We start from the raw sequence: 21,988 nt of genomic DNA, 5'->3' as shown, positions 1-21,988 counted from the left end.
ATTTGTGAAAGATGGAAAAAAAATCCATATGTCAGCGTTGATGCTGAAGAAGAAATTGTTATCTCTGGCATTGCCGGACGATTTCCTAATTGTAACAATATAAAAGAATTTCAGGACAATCTTTTCAATAAAATGGATCTTGGTTCGAGCGATCATCAACGCTGGAACACCTATAATGAAATATTTTCTCAAAACTATCTGGGGAAAAAGTTCACATATAATTACATACACAAATAAATAAAATTACATATATAAAATATATCTTTACAAATATTTTAGTATAATTTGTTATCCATGACTTAATAGTGTGACAATATTATATTTATCCAAATTATTTTAAATTTTGACAGTTATCTTCGAGATCCCTCCTCGAATAGGAAAAATCAATAATATAGAAAAATTTGACGCAGAATTCTTTGATATATCGGCCGAAGAAGTTCATGTGATTGATTCTGGATACAGAATGTTATTTGAGCATACCTATGAAGCAATTCTTGATGCGGGTGTAAATCCTGCAGAATTACAAGGAACTAATACAAGCGTTATTACAGCAATAACTATTTGTGATTCACATCAGCCATTAATAGCCGAAAAACCTCACGTATGTGATTCATATTGATTATTCAGTAACTTAATATCAGAAATTGATAAAACAAACGCGCTCTTAAAAGTATATAAATATATTATTATGTATACAAAGATATTGCTAAATATGGAGAAAATATTTATATGAAATATTTATATATGTATATAAGTTGTCCGATAATGTTTGACACACCTGAAGTGTGAAGGTAGATTGGCTCAAACTGAATTGGAAAATCCTGAATCATTTTTTTTTATAACTCTTAATAAAAGAGTTATTATTGAGTAAAGTCTGGCCAATGAGCGCCATTTAGTACGTCAGTGAGCCGCGCGCCGTGAAGTGTGCACCGCTGCATACTACCAAGTTCGCGGCTCACCGACGTGCGTCCGGCTAAAAGTCGGCGCTGATTAATCAGACTTTATTCAATAATAATTTCTTTATTAAGCGTTATAAAAAAATGGTACAGGACTTTTCTTTTCAGTTTGGCTCAATCTACCTTCACACTTCGGATGTATCAAAAATTACCGGACATCCTGTATATAAAAACTGTATCATGGTTGCTAATAGATTGCTGGACTACCCATTCTTGATAAAGGCATGATAGCAAGCAGAATTTCTTATTGGCTCGGTATTACTGGACCATCGTATAATATTGACAGTGCATGTAGCTCGAGTCATTTCGCTATGACGGAAGCTTACAGGATGATTCGATCTGGCATTTGCGAAGCGGCTATTGTCGCTAGTGTCAACTTGTGCATCCATCCTTTTGTAACTCATCAGTTTTTTCATCTGGGTATATGAAAAATAATATTATTAGGTTCAAAGATGTTGCTTTGTTAAATGGAATAAATATTTATTGATACATTTATCAAAATAAGAATATTTAATCAATGTTTGTTAAATTATGTTTTGTTAAATGTAGTAGTTTCTGTTTTTGAACAACATAATTAATTCGCTTATATGGAGTGTCCGATAATTCTTGATACACCCAAAGCGTGAAGGTAGATTTGTTCAAACCGAAAAGGAAAATCGTATACCGTTTTGCAAAATTCGCAATAGTTGTTGAGTTATTAATATAATATATAAGTTATTAATATAATATAATATATAATATAAGTTTAATAATATAAGTTTAACTGACTCCGCCCAACCGCTTTCTACGGGCTTATTCGCTCAGAGGGTTTATTTATTAAACCATCTGAGCAAATAAGCGCGTAGAAAAGTAGGCCGGACTCAATATGCTAGAGCTCGGAATTAGATGCCCTTTTCGGACCGATATCTGAGACCGATGCCTACAATCCTTCCCATTACCATTCGAGACTCGACAGCCGAGCCGCCGATCGCACGTGTAACGCTGTGCGGAAAGCTGTCCGGAAAGTCTCTATATCAAAAATATGCTGGGATCATACCTTTCACCAAATCGTCATAAAAATTTTCTTTGCTATATAATTTTTATTTTTATAAATAATTAAATATCAAAATTTCTATTATTAATATATTATATTTATATGTAATCTATTATACATATATATATTTATATAGAAACTCTCCTGAGGCACAGCGTTACCCACGCGATTGGCGGCTATCAAGCCTCGAACAATAGTGGCGGGATTGTAGACGTCGTCTCAAATATCAACCCGAAAAGGGCATCTAATTCCGAGCACTGCAGTAGGCATATAAAATGATTTATTGATTACGTCTCCTAACGACGTTTAATAACCACGTCTAATAATTTTTCGGCGCGGTATCGTATGTCACGCATCGCTCACTGCGCGCTGCATGATCCCACTTCTCACTATTAGACGTTGCTAGGAGACGTAAACAATAAGACATTTTACATGCCTATCGAGTCTGACCTACTGCTTTCTACGTGCTTATTAGCTCAGACGGTTTAATTAATAATTCAACAATTATTGTGAATTTTGCAAAACGGTATAGGACTTTCCTTCTCAGTTTGAACGAATCTACCTTCATACTTCGAGTGTGTAAAAAATTATCGGACACTCTTTATATTTTCATCTAATTTTTGAAATGCTGTATATATTATTTGAGAAACAAAATTATATCATGTTTATTCGATTGAAACAAATTGTCGTACAATTAATATTGTGCGCCCAACCGCTAAGGAGGGAGTCTTTTGGGATTTGTACGCCCAAAGGATTAGGATCCACGCTCTAAATAAGACACTCCCGGACTTTTGTTAGAACTTCGTATATTTCACACGGTTTATTACACTGTTCATTTGTTCGCGATTATAATGATCGGACGCGATATATAGAGTTATCGGATGATTTTTGGGCAAGTCCGCGCTTGATGTTAATGAGCTATATTACTGAGCTAGCGTCGGTCCATCTTGCGCTCAATATATACCAATTAATTAGGTCGTTAATTAGGCAGGAGTATAGTGACCCTGACCAGAGCATGTCTCGTGCTCCGCTTGTCAGTCTGTCTCATCAGCTATTTACTCAGTTTCCGAGAACTTGACCGTGACTTCCTTCTTTTTAGTCACGTCTCTTATTTTATTAATAATCTTTTATTACTTTATTCTTTCTTAATTATTTGTCCTTGGGCTCTTTTTCCAATTTTAATGCTTTGCTTTATTCAGCTCTTTGTTAATCTTTCCTGTGTTACTTTATTGTTTACATCTTAATATTAAGAAATTGGTCGGGTTACAACAAAATGAACTACTGATATTATTTTAGGAATTTTATCTAATAATGGTTACTGTAAACCTTACGATGAAGAAGGCTGTGGTTATATGCGTAATGATGCAACTGTAGTAGTATATCTACAAAAGGCAAAGGATGCAAGAAGAATATATGCGATCTTTGTCTATGGTAAAACCAACTGCGATGGTTTTAAAATAAAAGGAATTACCTTTCCATCACTTGACAAGCAAAAGATGTTATTGGAAGAATTTTATGAAGAATGTGATATATCGCTTCTTGAGTTATCTTATATAGAGGCTCATGCAACTGGTACTCTAGCTGGCGATTCTGTGGAACTTCAAGCCATTGATGAAGCTTTATGCGCTAAAAGACAGCTTCCTTTGTTATTGGGTTCAGTAAAGTCGAATATTGGACATTCAGAAGCTGTTAGCGGTCATTGTCAAATTGCAAGGGTAAATTTATAACAAAATAGGTTAATAACAAGGGTTAATAACAAGCACACAAAAAATGTCGCTATCATACCTAATCATGGTTTGCAAAATAAATATTTAAACTGCAACAAAACGCTGTTGTACCTAATAAATAGGTGTCACAGCTAAGATGTTCGCTATCCATATATTACGACTGAAATCTAGTTACCACACGCAGTTTTTACCTACGGCAGCAAATTTTTTTCCGTGCAATAGGCTTATAATATAAAATACAAACAATTAACAATTTTAAGAAATTAAGGCTCTTGAATGACATCACAAATTTTAAATAATTGCGGGCTAGTAAGAGTCAGAACGCGGATAGTAGTGTGTCAGTTTTATAGAAAAATAAGTTTTCTTTGAAACTGATTATGTGCATAGAGTATGAAATTTATTTGGCGCTATACCAAGATTTTAAAATTAATCTCAATTCGAGATTTATAACTCTTCTTTACGCCCCTGGAGAGACAAAGGCGAGAAAAATATCGGGGCGAAGTCGCTGAATCGGGAGTCAAATCCGTCTTTCGCTTGTCTTTTTCTCGCCTTCGTCTCTTTAGGTAAAGAGGAATTATTATAAATTTAGAATTGAGATTAATTTTAAAAATCTTGGTATAGGTTAGGTAAATTTCGTGCCCTATACACATAATTAGTTTCATAAAAAACTTATTTTTCTATGAAACTAACGCACTATCATCCGCGTTCTGGCTCTTACTAGCCCGCGATTATATGAAATTTGTGATGTCACTCGAGAGCCTTAATTTCTTAAAATTGTTAGTTTACGCCGGCTGAATGATGATGTTATTAGTAATAGATATTTACATATAAGGTGAATGAGAAGTATCGGTAGTGTAGGATCTGAATAGCTTAGAGGTAAGAGTAGTCGTCCAGCAAGCGAAAGACTCGGGTTCAATTCCCGATTCAGCGACTTCGCTCCGATATTTTTCTCGCCTTCGTCTCTCTAGGGGGTAAAAAGGGGTTATTATAAATCTCAAATTAAGATTAATTTTAAAAATTTTAGTATAGCAGCAAGTAAATTTATCCTATGTGCACCTAATCAATTTCATAGAAAACTTATTTTTCTATGAAACTGATGCACTACCATCCGCATTCTGGCTCTTACTAGCCCGCGATTATTTGACAACCAATTAGGTAAAAATGCTGGCAGATAAGAGCGCAGGTATTGGTACGCGAACTTATTATTGTTAAGTTTTATTAACAATTCAGGAAAAAATGGTCCATGTATAATTATTTACATCATATGATGTGTATATATATAATACTGTATGATATTATATATTTTCATACATAACCTTATATGAGATTACATATATTTATATATAATTTTATACAATTACACACACACACACACACACACACACACACAATATATATATATATATATATATATATATATATATATATATATATATATATATATACATTTATATATACATTTATATATACATTTATATATACATTTATATATGAAATATATATATATATATTGATATATAAATTATATATATTTATTTGTATAAGTATATATAATTATACATGGGTCATTTTTCTGCGGATGATTGCCATACATTCCAGAAAATTTGCTCATATATAATTATATACAAATATATTTGATTATATATAATATATAATATGTTATATTCAATTGTATAAAACTATATATGCAATTATATATAACATGATATATAATAATATAAAACTATATAAGATCAAGTATAACTTTAATGTAACGGGAAAATTTTGGTTTGCTTAAATATAATATTTATATATTTGATTATATATAATTATATATGTATACATACATCGTGTCATGACGTATGTACGATGCAACTTTGGTAGCTGACAACAATCTCATAGTAATAACGTATATAAAATTAAGCATTAGTTTAATTCTGAAGTCATTAAACCATTTGCATCTACATACAAAAGCAATAATTGATAACAATAAGGAAATATAAAAAAGAATTAAATCAAAACTCATAGAGATGGTTCACAACGATATATAACTGTATTTTTATTTCTTTGATACACTTGTATAATCATATAATAAAAGATAAAAGAAATAACGGTAATTATTTACATTAACGGATACTTCGCCGATGATCTTGACATATGTTGTCAAAGACATAATCCTGAGTAACTTTTCCTTATAACGTAATCGGCGGTCATTGTTTATTAGAAAGTTATTAACAAATAAAGTTTGAGAAATAAAACGTAATTTTTACATGAGTTTGTAATTTCTACGCAAGAAGCGAGATCCATCCGCATCAAGACGTTGTATAACACAAATCAAATTTTCAGAAATAGGTTTGGATTAGGTTGTATCTTCCGAAAGTGGAGCCTTTCCGTAGGGGGAGGGGGGGGGGGGCGGAACCCACTGCGTTCACGCATACACTTTCCCATTCACACAACAATTCTGAACTGAACGTTGCTTCGCATTGTAAAGTATATGCATGGATACAGTGGGTCCCGCCTCCCTCCCCCTCTCCTATGATGAGCTTCATTTTTGGAAGATATAACCTAGCCCAAACCTATTTCTGATATCAAACTAAAATTTGATTCAAGTTACGAATGGATAGGACGCATAGCGGTAAATAAATAAATAAATGAACTAACGGCTGAAGTATGAACTATCTTTTTGTAAAGTTTTGAAATGTTGCGCGGAGTAACATTTTTTATGCAATATTAAAAAATAATAATTTTGGATATAGATAAACATGTACATCAAATTCAATTATTAATATTAAACAATATTTCAGAGTTTCGTAATATAATAATACCGTATTTTTAAGGATTTTAGACAGAAAGTCATGTAAACTTTATAAATATCATAAAATATTTATTATTTTCTTTATATAAATACGTTAATTTTAATATTGACGTATTTACAACATTACTTAATTAATCAGTAAATAACTTTAAAAAGACGATTATATGACGTTATTTCTGTGACGATAATATGTTATCAATAATACCACATCTGTGTTACGTCCTTATTTAGTCGACTTACGTCATATGACGAGAAATTACCTTAAAATAACATTATAATGACGACACCTTTCTACCTGGATAGTTGACTACAGGTGGAAGATATTATTGACCACTGTACATTAACTTATAAAAAAAATATAATTACAGAAAAATCTTACTGTTTTATGAAAAAAGTATCTAGTATAAGTAGTGATCATCAGTTAAAGAAAAATTGAGGATCTTGCTATTTTTAATTTGACAATAACTTTAATTGAATGGAAGAAATATAGAAAATATATGAATACTACGAAACTTTTTTATCATTTCTTTTATCTTTTAATATATGATTATAAGTGTATCAAAGAAATAAAAATACAATTATGTATCATTTTGAACCATCTCTATGAGTTTTGATGATTTAATTCTTTTTTATATTTCCTTATTGTTATCAACTATTGCTTTTCTATGTAGATGCAAATGGTTTAATGACTTCAGAATTAATCTAGAGCCAGCGGCACACAATGTTATTTTATTTGCTGGATCGCTTGCTTGAAACTGTGATAGCAGTTGTGTTGCAAACGGTGATAGAAAGTGACGTCACTGAGGGTCATGCTACAGGCTAGCCTGTTGAAATTTGGTAATTGAACCCGTGCTATTTTTCTAGCATGTTTCTTTACTGGTTCACGAGAAAAGCCAATCAAGACACAGCCTCAGGTTAGATTATTCTCTGACAAACGTTGAATGGAAAGAAATATGACGTCTACTAATTATAAATAATGCTATTGCATTTTTTCGCCGTTATTGCAGTAGCAATTGCCTGCTCCATATTTATTTATAGGATACCAGTACAAAAGTCATTACGAACCAGCACCAAAGCTTGCATCGTCTGAAGCCAAGCCAGTAACACAGTCAGTAGCATTGCCAGCATAGCTGCCCACACGGTACAAGCATGCAAATCCAGGTAGCAATCTAGTAGATAAAATAGCATCGTGCCACTGGCTTTATGCATAATTTTATATACCTTATTACTATGAGAATGTTGTCAGCTACCAAAGTTGTATCGTACATCATGACATGATATATACATATATACTTATATATAATCAAATATATAAATATTTATGCAAACCAAAATTTTTCCGTTAGATTAAAATTATATTTGATCTTATATAGTTTTATATAATTATATATAATGCTATATATAATTGCATATAACATGTTATATATTATATATAATCAAATATATTTGTATATAATTATATATGGGCAAATTTTCTGGAAAACATGCCCGGAAAAAATGGCCCATGTATAATTATATATATGTATATATATATATATATATATATATAAGTAGTATAGGGGCCACTATAGCGAGACACAACAAACCCCCACTCCTCGGCCACTGGCGCCGACCCCCTGCTGTGCCTGTCTGGGGCCCTCCCCCCTAAGGGTGGCTGTGGAAAAAAAGAGTGGAGGGGACTCGTGGACGTCTACGAGGCAATTTTCCCTTTAAATTTTTTTATTTTTTATTTTTTTTTATTTTTTTATTTTTTATTTTTTCGGTCGCGTGAACATGCTCGGGCTCGAACCTGGGTCCTCCCACATTTTCAGACAGGGTCCTAGTATGCTGGGCTAGCTGAAATCTTATTAGAATAAGGATTAGATGTAGTATTTGTAGAGAGTAACCCTCCGGCATAGGGGGCCCTGCGCTCTGATTGGCTTCCCTATAGTGGCCGGCAGTTTGATTGGATGAGGAGCATTGTTTCTGAATGAGAGGAAAAAACGCGGCAAAATAACACGTGTGTAAGAATCGGCAAGATGGCGGCCACCGAGAATGGAGACGTCACGAGAATAGAAGAGGTCGTAAAAAGCAAGTCTGTGCAGGTAGCGATTACAATGGTTTTAGAGCTTTATGACGTCACTTAGATGAGGAGAGAAAGGATAGGAAAATAGTAAATGTTTTTATATAAGCGATTTAAAATAAAAATTTTTTATTAAATATTATACGTATGTTTAAATGTAAATAATAATTTCGCAATGTACAAAATTTCTTATGTGACGGAAAATATGCAAATTCGCTGCTATATACATCGATAAAAACGAGAGCCGAGAAAAATTAACGTTCTATTATATATCCGTATGGTAACGAACAATGGCTATCAATAAACCTACGTTTTAGCAATACAGGCTCACATACTTTAGTTTCGTCCCGTGTTACGATCTCATGAAACGCGGTGCGACGAATTGCTCTAAAACGTAGATTTATCGAAGTTCCAGCCAATTCTTTTTCGTTCCCTTATGTAGTATTTGTAGAGAGTAGCCCTCCGGCATAGGGGACCCTGCGCTCTGATTGGCTTCCCTATAGTGGCCGGCAGTTTGATTGGATGAGGAGTATGTTTCTGAGTGAGAGGGAAAAACGAGGCAAAATAACACGTGTGTAAGAATCGGCAAGATGGCGACTACCGAGGATGGAGATATCGTGCAGTATACGCATCTCCGCTTCACCACCCCTACGGAAAAACCGAGAAATGTACGGTATATTTCATCCTCTCCTCCGACCTCTTTGTGAAAATACAAAATCGGATAAGGTACTGCTAGGATAAAGTAACTGATACGTCGGGGCTGAACACGTGCGTACATGTACGGGTAGGGTTGACCGAGCGACTAGGTGCACTAGGCAGGTAGACGTTCGGTAACGTCATCGCTGGAGAGGATAGAAAGGGTCATGAAATACGGGTACCTGAGACTGTTTGACACGGAGTCTTAGGACGGAGACTATGACGTCACGGAGACGCCGGGAAAAAAGGATAGGAAAAGAGAAAATGTTTTTACGTAGCATTATTTTAAAAACAGTTTTATTTATATTTATTTATATTTCCTACATAAGAATATTATGCTTTGTACAATAAAAAATTATTTTACATAAAAATATTTGTACAATAAAAATTCTTATTTACAATTAAATATAACTATATTGCGTAGCAAAAAAGATTATCTCTTAGCACGAGGGAAAATACGCAAATTCGTTATATTGCAACTTTAAAAACGAGAGTTGAGAAAACAGAGAAAAAAAATTATCGTTCTGCTACATAGCCGTATGGTAACGAACAATGACTATTGATAAAATTACGTTTCATCAATACAGGAGCACATACTTCAGTTTCATAGCGTGTTACCAGCTCATGAAACACAGTACGCCAAATTGCTCTAAATCGTAAGTTTATCGAAGTTCCAGCTGATTCTTCCTCATTTTCTTCATTTTCCCATACCCTTTCTTTAGCTAACATCAAATTTCTAATACTAAGAAAATTGATTAGTTGAGAGTTTTCAAAATTTAAGGTTATGCCCTTCACTTTGCAGCATTCGTGTGTTCGTCCGTCCGGTGCACAAACAATGTACGCATAAAATTTAGGGCCACCAGATACGAACGTCTCGATATAGCTACCGCGGCCGTAACTTTCAAGCTCGTCCGTCATATCGCCTAGAAAATTTCCCGTACGTGGTTCATACGTTCGGGTCACCGCTGCCCACGTAAATACATGAATCCGTATCATAATACAAAACGCGACGATCTAATCGCTCTAAATAAGAATATAATTTTAAACGCGTCTGCGCCGTCGCATATGCAGCTATTACAACATTCGTTATCGGTGAGGGAATGACAGCGTCTTGTCGCAATCGCCACGAAAGATATATTACCTCGTCGTTTACGGGTAATATGCCGGTTATCTCGTGCTCAGCACTCATCATCAATGTCGCAAAACGCTGAGGCGTTCTCACGACTTCGGTATTTGGTAAATTGGATCGCTGGCCGAATTTTCCCCAAAAAGAATTTAAGCACAGCTTCGCGACAGAACGTAAACCGGGATTCCGAGTGACGTTACGTTTATCAAGAACGATACCTTAGGTTTTCTCGTACTCCCTCAGATATCGTTCTTTAGCATCGTCGTCGTTTTCCCCGCATTCACACGGCCATCCACTGGCTTCTTGTTTAAGCTGCAAGAATGTATTTATATATTCGGTGAACAATCCACCTTGACGTGTCGTATGATCGAATTGGCTAACTTTATATTGCCAAATCTCGCTTACAGCTGTCACGAGATAATCCTTTCCGTTGGCCTTGCGTAATTCACAGGTCACCCACGTACCCTCGAATTCGCGTTCACGAGCATCGTCATGTGTACAGGGCACCTGCGAAAATGTTTCGCAACAACTGCGGCATAAAGCAAAAAGCAATTTTCCCTGCACACGATATGGGAGTACCGGATGAAATAGGTCGCGTGGTGGGAGTACTCTGCAACGTATGAGCCCTTCAATCGTATCGAAATTATAATTCGGTGCCCTTCCGATTATTGCGGAACATTCCTCGCCGACGTAAATATCCGGATGGTCGATTGGGAACAAAGAGGGTACAAAGAGCACACGTCCACGTATCGTATTTTCTCCGTACCCGTAACCTCATAACGAGTCACGATATTTCCCGTGCGGCTGCCGAAAAATGCATCGCGAGGATCGAGCGGAGATGTTTCCACCATCGGATGATTTTCGAGATATTCGCGCATTTCGTGATTATCGCGTCATAATTTATCAAAATTATTTTTAACAAAAAAATTAATTGTTCAACCAAATCTTTTTTTCATTGTCAATATTATAGATCTAAATTTACTTCCGCGATGTGAAATATCATCCGCTAAGTCTGCATATTTTTCTTCCTATATAAGATGCAAAGATCATCAAGCGAATTATCTTTTCAAATAAACATATTCAAATAATCATCAAACAAGAGAGTCTTTTCAAATAAACAGTAAGATGTACCGACACTATCTGCGCACGTACAAATTCGATACGATACAACACACACAAATAATATTGTTTTCTAAAATAATAAATTATTGTTTATTTTACAATCACCAAAACAATGAACAGCTAAAAGCACTTATTAATAATTATAAATTATTTTACTTTAACAATAAATTTGTATTTTTAAATAATTAAATTGAATCAGCAAAAATTGTTCTATTTCACCGAAAAAAAAGAAGTTTTGTTGTAACATTAAACTTGTTAAATTCGTTAAATTTAACAAATTTTTAATTTAATAAAATTTTTATTTGTTAAATTTGTCATATTTAATTTTTAATATTAAATTTGTTTCTTTATTTTGTTATAATATTAAATAATTCATTATAATAGCAAAATATGGACATATTTTTCATATATGCAATAACAACAATTGTATTACTGATTAAAATTCTTTTTCTCTATTAGATCAAAAAACATTTTAATAATTGATAATGATATGTTTATGAAAGTTTACTCTATTTAACTATTGAAAAAAAGTTTTGTTTTCTTACGATATTAAATTACTATTTATACACACACATTTACATCGCAAAAAATATAACCGATACTTTACTATAAGATTTTGTTATACTATTAGTAAGATTCTTTTCATTCTTACCTCTAAAAATTCGGGTTTATAGATATTAATGAACGGTTTCGTGCCAACCCTAATTATAAAAATACCTTCTTTAGAATGAAACATATATTGCTCAAGCCATTGTTTGCGTTCTACGATAAGTACATAATTAGATATTTAGTATTACTTTGTTTTTGTGACAAAATTTACTAATTATTATACTGATTTACAGTAAATGACAATTTTTTTTTCATTTATTAATTCCTTTAAACTTTTTACTAAAAATATATAAACAATATTTGTAAAAGCATATAATAACAATATCTTATGTATAAGATTTTTACCATAGTCCGTTTGCTTCATTAATTTAAATGCCATGCTAAAAGGAAATCTACCGATCTGAGAAATATTTTTGAGCTTTTGTCGAAGAACGTATTGATGATGTACTATCGATATAATTGCGGGAATTATTAAAACTACGAACAAGGCGCACAATATCAAAAAGATTAAGTCCATTTTTGTAGCCTGTAAATATATTAAACAGCCCAAGTTACCAAATATGTAATGCATAAATTATTATAAATACTTTGTAAGATTGAATTTTACACTCACACATTGACAAATATTTTATTGACGCGATGTTTATATTATTATTATCTTTATTAATTCAGAAAATTATATAAAGATACTTTATTAAAGAAGATGGAAGTAGGATAGTATGGCCGGTTTTGGCTCAGTTTTGTGTGAGTGTGAGAGAGAGGGTATCGTTGGGGAGGAAGAGAGAGAGATAGTTTCGGAGCAGTTTGTAGGCGCCCGAGGGATGGAGAGCGGGCTGGGCGGGTGCATGGGGGGGTATGTATGGTGAGAGGGGAAGCGCGGTCGGGGGGAAGCGGTGGGTACAAGTCGCCGAGAGCGCTCGAGAGATGGCGCTCGGGGGGTGGCGGTTCCTCCCGATTCGCGACCTTGACGCGACTCGCGCTTCTAGCGCGCAATCCGCCGTCGCGATTCTTTAGGGGGGCGCGCCGCTTCTAGCGCGCGATCCGCCGTCGCGATTCTTTAGGGGGGCGCGCCGCTTCTAGCGCGCGATCCGCGAGCGGGCGGCGGGCGCCCGGCGTCGAGGGAGCGGGGGATCGTCGGTGGGCGGTCGAGCGGACGGAGGGGCGTCCCTCGTCGCTCTCCTCCTCTCGAGGCGCGCGTTAGCGCGAGCGCGCTTGTCGCTTTAGCGAGATGGCGAATCTTCGAAAGGTCGTGAAATAAAGAGATATCGTCGTTCTAGCGAAAGAGGAGAGGTGTTTTTATTGTTTTTTTACAAATTTTTTAATATATTAATAATACGATGATACGAGTACGCGAGTGAGCGTATCACGATTCTCCGAAGAGCAGAGCCTGCAGTTCGCAATCGATTATATCGTTGCGGTCGAAGTTATCGCTCTCGCGTATCATCGCGGGAATAAGCGCCTTATCGCGAGCGCCTGCCGCGATGTCGAGGAAACGAATTAGCTTGTTGTCCACGCGCGCGGTTAAACCGCTTAAAGATGCAACGATGCGGTTGACGCAAAGTTCCAAATTTAATATATTTGGTGTTCTTCGATACGGCTAGGCGAATTTTAGGCGTTTCGAGACGAAGTATTCGGAGATTGTTGAGTTTGCCGAATCGTAGCGTCAATTGTCCGATGTGTATTGGCGTCGGGCGCGCCTCGTCGCGCTCGTCGGAGCGAAAGTGCGACAGGAGCGTGGGTCGTAGATCGAGCAGTTCCTTCCACGTATCCGGCGTTAGCGAGATCTCTTTGCCGTGACAATCTCCGAGGACGATTTCTACGAAAGAGGGTCGGCTGACATTAACGCTAATTTCCAGATGTTTATATGCGGTTTTGGTCAATGGATAGCGTCTTCCTAAGATTCTGAGCGGTCGCGCGATCGAGACGTCCGCGTCGTGTCTTGGCGTTCGATCGCGATCTCGTCTAAAAAATAGATATGAGCGATGAGAGAAACGGTGTTAGCGAATTATTAGTTCGAATAAATGTTCGATAGTTTTGTAATAAACCGCTTTCGCGAGGCGGTCGTGGATAACTCGGTCGGGATCCGGGGCTCGTGAAAGGGGTATCGAGAGACGAACGATAGATGCGTTAGGTAAAATATAATTTATTGCGTTTAAATATGTGTGTATACAGAGTGAGTATGCGTGTGTAATTATTGTGTATGTCGGTGTGTGTGTGCGCTTGTATGTGAGTGAATGGCAAGCGAGCGAGTGCGTGTGCGAACGGGTGATATCTGCGTGAGATTTACAATGTCTGTGGGTGTGATCGTGTGTACGTAGCCAAATGCCCTCGTGTATGTGTAAATGTCGGAATTGTCTAACGGCGGTCGTGTCGGTCGCGGGGCATCCGAATTGCATGCACGGATTCACGGATGCACGATGCGGAATACGATTTCGGCGGATTCGCAAATAATATATCGATTACTTTGCGCGGATCGGGATTTCGGCAGGAGCCGTTAACTATCGGGCGGTAATTCCGGTCGGGTCGGTGGGCGGTCCTTAACCGCGTCGGTATCGATCTGATTGTGTCGATCGATGTCGCGGCCGGGTTAGATCCTCCCCCTTGAGTGGGACTTAGCGCGCCGTATTAATGGCGATTCCGGTTGTGGTAATGGCGGTCGCGGAATTACTACAAGTCACGGATATCGCGGTCTTGGTTTGTCGGGATGATTTTTCCGTAAGATGCAGGAGTGCAACGGCCGACGGGAACACCCGTCAATGGCAGGGAACTCCCTACCACTGGATAATCGCCGTTGCACGCAGGTGGACGGATGCGTGTGAGGTATCGAGAACTCTCGACGGAGGCTGGGTACGCCCAACCCCGTTTTCCTCTTATCGCAATCGGTCGGAAGGATCGCTCGTGGAGATGCCGCAAACTCTCGGCGGAGGCTGGGTACTCCCAACCCCGTTTTCTCTCTCCTTGAGCGGTTATAGGATCGTATCGGCGTTTCCAGGCGTCTTACAGACTCTGGCGGTTGCGGAAGATCTGGTCTCGAGGTAGAAAATTGGCTCTTATTTATACCGCTTTTTCCGGCGGGTGCGCGTGCGTAATATGCCTGACTGTTTTAAGGCATATTGTTTAATGTTGAACCGCCGCGCGCGACTCGGGTGGTTTCGGGTACGGTCGGTACGGTTACCCGAGCGCGACGACGGTTCCTGGTAAACAAACGCGTCTTGACGGCGGTTATAAATTTGAACGCCTTTTCTATATCTTAACAATGGGCGCTCGGCGCCTCCGCATTATGCCCGACCGGTGTTTGTCGGGCGGCGGACTTCCGGCGGATCGACGGCCGGGTAACGGTGGAGGGATGCATCGTTACAGTCTTACCAGTAGTGTATCTAGGCCGGTTCTAAGCCATGGTCCTCTGAGGGGGGGTGAGGGGCGAGGGGAAACCGGCGGGGGAGGGGGGTGACGTCACGGGGGAGGGGGAGGGGGTGACGTCACGGGGGAGGGGGTGACGTCACGGGGGAGGGGGGTGACGTCACGGGGGAGGGAGATGACGTCACGGGGAGGGGGTGACGTCACGGGGGAGGGAGATGACGTCACGGGGAGGGGGGTGACGTCACGGGGGAGGGGGTTGACGTCACGGGGGGATGACGTCGGGGGGGGGTGACGTCACGGGGGTGAGTATGACGTCACGGGGGGTGGGAATGACGTCATGGGGTGGGAATGACGTCACGGGGGTGACCGCGGCGGAACGGTAGGCGCGGGGTCCGCGGAGAGGGGGAGGGGACCGCGGCGGAACGGTAGGCGCGGGGTCCGCGGAGAGGGGGAGGGGACCGCGGCGGAACGGTAGGCGCGGGGTCCGCGGAGAGGGGGAGGGGGACCGCGGCGGAACGGTAGGCGCGGGGTCCGCGGAGAGGGGGAGGGGGACCGCGGCGGAACGGTAGGCGCGGGGTCCGCGGAGAGGGGGAGGGGGACCGCGGCGGAACGGTAGGCGCGGGATCCGTGGAGAGGGGGAGGGGACCGCGGCGGAACGGTAGGCGCGGGGCCGCGGGGAAGAGGGAACGCGGAGGTACGATGTCGCTTGTAGGTGTGGCAATGGTGTTGGAAAAGGATGACGTTCGCGGGAGAAAGAGATAAAGAGAGATAGCGCGAGGCATGCATGTACCGATGAGATAGCGCGAGGCGATGCGAGAGAGAGCATACGCGAGGCGGTGCGAGAGAGAGCATGTGCGTGGCGGCGCGAGGCGATCACAGGCACGAGGGAGAGGATGACGTTCGCGGGAGAAAGAGATAAAGAGAGATAGCGCGAGGCATGCATATACCGATGAGATAGCGCGAGGCATGCATGTAGGAAAAGGAAAGAAGAAGGTGTAGAAATAATTGATGCTTTAATTACAATAATAATAATAATAATAATTTATTTCATAATTGTGTGTATATTACAATGTGTGTGTGTGTGTGTGTGTGTGTGTGTTAAAATAAAAATAAAAATAATAAAAATAAAAATAATAATAATAAAAATAATAATAATAAAAATATATATATAGGCGGCGCTCCTTCTGAAACAGAAAAATATTAAATATTAAAAATTAAATTTATATTAATATAATAATTTTTTAAATAGATACTTACATTTTTATATATCAAAATCCCAATCCTTGGACATCACTATATAATGATCTCGCAGACAATGATCCAAATCTATTGTACGAGATTTCTTCAAACCGATTGCTTGACCTTGCACCATTTGCACAATTGAAGTGACAGGAGTGTTTGTCGATAGCGCTGGGACACGGACATCTAAAGGTTTGTATTTTGTGCGTAACGAATGTCTTAAACTTTCAAGTCGCGCGATTCGGCTAGCCAGCGATTGAATTCCATGCCCCTGTTGTAACATCTCGTGTTGGTACTGTTCTTCCAACCACTCGAGACATTTAAGGCATGTTCTTTCCCATAACTCACATGCACACACCGAGTTCACCTGTATGAAATCCTCCCATAGAAATTGTTCTAATTCCGCAAAATGTTCGGAGGCCCCCATATTTCTTATTTAAGTCTTTTCACAACACAAGTTTTGTCCAGCTTATACTGTGCAAATTGGGCACATATTGCAGGGCATTATCTGGTACAGCGGTTTTCCACACTCTCTGCAAAACGATCCCAAGATTAGTTCATAAATTGCACTTTCATGCTCTCGCACAACACGAATATTCGAAAATAAATCTGAAATACGCATAAAACAGCATGTGCAAAATTTTTTGTTGTCTTCACTTTTATAATAAAAGTATATACCGCACATTTTTATCGCACCTAAACTATTTATTTCGACTCGGTTTAAAGTACGTTGATTTATGTCCGTAATAACACTACTGCAATCACTATTGTAATCGGAATCCTCAGAAAGTATGCGGTCTTCGTCTGATGAATCGTCCGACAAAATCTCAATTTCCATCAAGTTGTCATCTTCGAGAATGACATCCTCATCTTCAATAATAATAACTTCTTGATCAGCCATAACACATATTGTTAAGATCGTCGTAAGGATGAAGACGGTTGCGTATTATAACGTTACACACTCCTCTCAATTATATATTGTAGTTTTATATCTTTTGTCTCCTTCTAACTGGAGTATCACGTCTCATCTACCTCATCATTTTTTCTACATCTTTAGCAGAGTGTGTCGAGAAAAAGATTTAAGTTTTGCAGACTGTGCATATCTATTACACAGTTTTATTCATACATAAAGGATGGGATAAATAATTAAATTCACAGATAATTAGTAAAATCACTTATTTATTACAAGCCTCGTGAAGAATATCATTTACAGCACATGTCAATAACTCACAATCTATGAGCGATTCGCTGTTAAACATATCACTTTCATGTATAGTTTTTGTAGCATCGCATACATTAACAATATTATTCTGTTGTAAAACAGTTACAAATTGTTTGAATTTTTCATTTACAATATGCGTATTTTCGCATAACCAGTAATACATATGATCTATACATTTTTCAAAATCGAATAAATAGAATAGAGTTGGCGGCTTCATATATAAAGAATTATTTGATAATCCAATTTTTATAATATTCGAATCAGATATTTTAACCACTTCGAATGTTAAATCTCGAATCCGCAATGGGATTTCAGCCGATTGTAGAAGTCGTTCAATGTCCGCACGTTTCTGCATTAGCGATTTCCACGTTTCAAAGGGCAATATTATTTGATTGCCCCGATTATCGCCGAGAACCAATTCCACGCAAGATACTGCTCCAACGTTTATTCCAATGTCCAAATATTTGTACGACGTCGGAGTTAGGGCGTATCGTCTTCCGAGTATACGAACCGCGCGACGAGACTCGGATGAAATGCTAGGGAGTAAAAACAATATTATTTATATAAATATTTAAAAAGTATAAAAAATATTTAAAAAGTATAAAAAATATTCAAGTTAATTAAAACTTACTTGTTACATTTCTTCTTACACGGTGAAGTTTCATCAGCATCTTGAATCGGAACGTAATAATTCATGCGGCTTCCTTCAGTGGGATACATTTTTATATGAACCTTTCACACAAGTGGTTGATGCAATACTGAACGTATTGAACATATTTAAAATATGTATTAGCGTTTCAAAATTGCAATGTGGTGGGGGATTATTGATGACGCGATATTTTTTTCAATTTTTCCATTCAAGCGCCGATATACGGCTGCTTCGCGATGACATCATCACCAGGTGTGAGATTTAGCCGAATGCACAAAAATGCAACGTAATATAAAATTTGCAAGCGCCGATGTGCGGCTGCTTCGCGATGACGTCGCCTATAGATATCAGATTTCAAACGCGTGTGTCAAAACATGACAAAATTCTAAAATATAAGGATAATCCTCACGATTAAATTGCACTAACATTGGGCAGCTGCATGTAATTTGAAACTTTTGCGATACATCTGGGATTTGACATCATCTCTAGACGACAAAATGCAATAATCGACATTAGCTAAAATGTACGTGACAAATCGCGAAATAAAGATTTAGATACACATGATGGAAAGAGACATCAAGATAGAATATAAAATCATGGTAAAGAGGCACACCCTGTCAGTATTTTCGCCAACCGAGACAAGAGCTGTTAAAAAGCACATCATTCTCAAAATTTTTTGTATAAATTTGGAAATATGGCGGAAAACAATGCCGAACGAAATCTACGCGAGCAATCTGCAAGGGTGAATTCGATAGAGGAGTACGTTGCATGGGAGCAACGATGCGACGAATATATCGAATCATTAGAAGGGCAAAGTCGAATCAAACGCCCACGATTATCGATTGGGATTCGACAATCGCTGATTGCCCGAATTGCACGACTCGAGGGATTGAAGAACTCGTTACGCACATGTTTTGTACACGCGGGTGCAGGATGCAGCACGCGGCAACACGGATTGATTTGGCGAGAGATCGATACGGCGTTCGAGAGCCGCATATTGACTGGTGCGGTTATAAATCATAATCACATCGAGCCTCGTCAATTTTTCGAGGATGCTAAAGACATTGTGCTCGAACACGTGCAAACCATGCTGAAAAAACACTTTAATGTGAAAATTAATACAGTGTTCAATGGTGAATTTGTGACGGGTGATAAACGCGCAAATAAAAGTATCAATACGAGAAACTATGAACTCTTTCGCACATCCGATTTACGCGAATGGTACGAGCGGCGCGTTGTCGAGCCCACTCTAGCATCGCTTGAAGAATTTCAAGAACGCGATAGCGGGTGGGCATTATCGCGAATACTCGATTTAAATGTAAATATAAATAAATATAATCCATTGCGCGCGGGATGTCACATAAAATTACCGCGAGAAATAACGATGAAAAGAGCAGTAATCAACGTGCAATCTAATGACAATGCGTGTTTCGCGTGGTCTGTGGTTGCCGCTCTATACCCAGCTGAAGATCATGTTTATCGGGAATCTTCGTACCCGCATTACACGACAGTGCTGAATCTCCAGGACATTGAGTTTCCAGTGAATGTGAATCAAATTAAAAAATTCGAACATGCCAACAATATCTCAATCAATGTATATAGTATCGAGGAAAAGAACATTGTCCCGATACGTCTGAGTGAGCTGAAAAAAGACAAACACGTCAACCTGTTGTACGTGGAAGACAACAACGTTGGACATTTCGCGTGGATCAAGAATCTATCCCGCCTCGTGAGCTCGCAATTGAGCAAAAAAGAACACAAGAAATATATCTGCGATCGGTACGTATATATTTAATAAATTATATTAAAGAAATCTTTGAACAAAAATTAAAAATTATTTCTTTTACAGATGTTTGCACTACTTTGGCTCGAACAACAAGTTACAATCACATACGGTGGACTGTCGCGAGATGAACGAGTGCGCTATCCGATTACCGAGCGATAAGGACAAGTGGCTCACATTCACCAACTATAATCGGAAGGAGCGGCTTCCTTTCGTCGTGTACGCCGATCTGGAGTGTGTTTTAGAGAAGACGGAGGAAGAGAGAAACTACCAACATCACAAAGTATTTAGCTTAGCATATTATGTACATTGTTTGTACGATGATTCGTTATCCGCGTATCATTCTCGTCGCGATATCGATTGCATATCATGGTTCGTCGAAGAACTTAAAAATTTAGCACTGCGTGTAAAAAGTATTTTATCAGCTAATGTCCCCATGGTAAATTTAACATCTGATGAATGGGAAAATTTTCATAGCGCGACACAATGCCACATTTGCGAGAAACCATTTGTACAAGACGATACACGCGTACGCGATCATTGCCATCTGACCGGGCGATACAGAGGTCCCGCGCATTCAAATTGTAATCTAAATTATAAAGATTCTTTTTGCATTCCAATAGTTTTTCATAATTTATCCGGTTACGACGCGCACTTCATTATCAAGGAAATAGCTACAGCGTTCGAAGGGGGAATCGAGTTACTTCCAATAACAAAGGAAAAATATATATCATTTACGAAAAATGTTAATCTTACCGAAGAGAAATCAAAACATCATATTAAATTGCGTTTTATCGATTCGTATAAATTTCTCACAGCTAGTCTCGATAAATTGGCATCATTCTTGAATAAAGACAAACTCAAAATTTTAAAATCTGAATTTCAAAATTTATCGAATGACAATTTCAATTTATTAACACGGAAGGGCGTCTTTCCATACGAATATATTGACTGCGTCGACAGGTTGCAAGATACGTGTTTACCGCCGCGCGAATCATTTTACAGTTCCTTGACCGGTGACACGATATCCGAGAGCGATTACGCGCACGCCGAGAACGTGTGGGAGCGGTTCTCCATTCGAACGCTGGGCGAATATAGCGACTTGTATCTCAAAATTGATGTCTTGTTATTAGCAGACATTTTTGAAAATTTCCGCGAGAGTTGTATTAAAAGTTATGGGCTCGACCCTGCGTATTACTACACTCTTCCCGGATATACGTGGGATGCCATGTTGAAGCATACAAATATTACATTCGAATTGCTTACGGATATCGACATGGTTTTATTTATCGAACGCGGAATACGCGGTGGTTTGAGTCAATGTTCCAACAGATACGCACATGCTAATAATAAGTATATGCAATCGTACGACCCATCGAAACCTTCAACGTATCTTACCTACTTTGATGTAAATAATTTGTACGGATGGGCAATGTGCCAACCCTTGCCCTATGCAGATTTTCGATGGGTCGACGACGTATCCGATTTTGATACATCATCGATCGCGCTCGATTCGCCTATAGGCTACATCCTTGAAGTCGATCTCGAGTATCCGCAACGTGTTCACGATGCGCACACTGATCTACCGTTTTGCCCGACACGCGACAAAC

At 38.5% G+C, this 21,988-nt stretch overlaps 1 pseudogene; it reads left to right on the top strand.

Annotated features, from left to right (window-relative positions):
• Positions 1-1,267: 1,267 nt before the first annotated feature.
• LOC138943797 (fatty acid synthase-like) lies at positions 1,268-3,682 on the top strand (annotated as a pseudogene).
• The last annotated feature ends 18,306 nt before the right edge of the window (positions 3,683-21,988 follow it).

The sequence above is a fragment of the Polyergus mexicanus genome, unplaced genomic scaffold (genome assembly GCF_030449975.1).
Source record: "Polyergus mexicanus isolate NDT 795.1 unplaced genomic scaffold, iyPolMexi1.0 SCAF_40, whole genome shotgun sequence".
Classification (NCBI taxonomy): domain Eukaryota; kingdom Metazoa; phylum Arthropoda; class Insecta; order Hymenoptera; family Formicidae; genus Polyergus; species Polyergus mexicanus.
The sequence above is the reverse complement of the archived record's forward strand: the minus strand, read 5'-3'. Positions and strand labels throughout refer to the sequence as shown.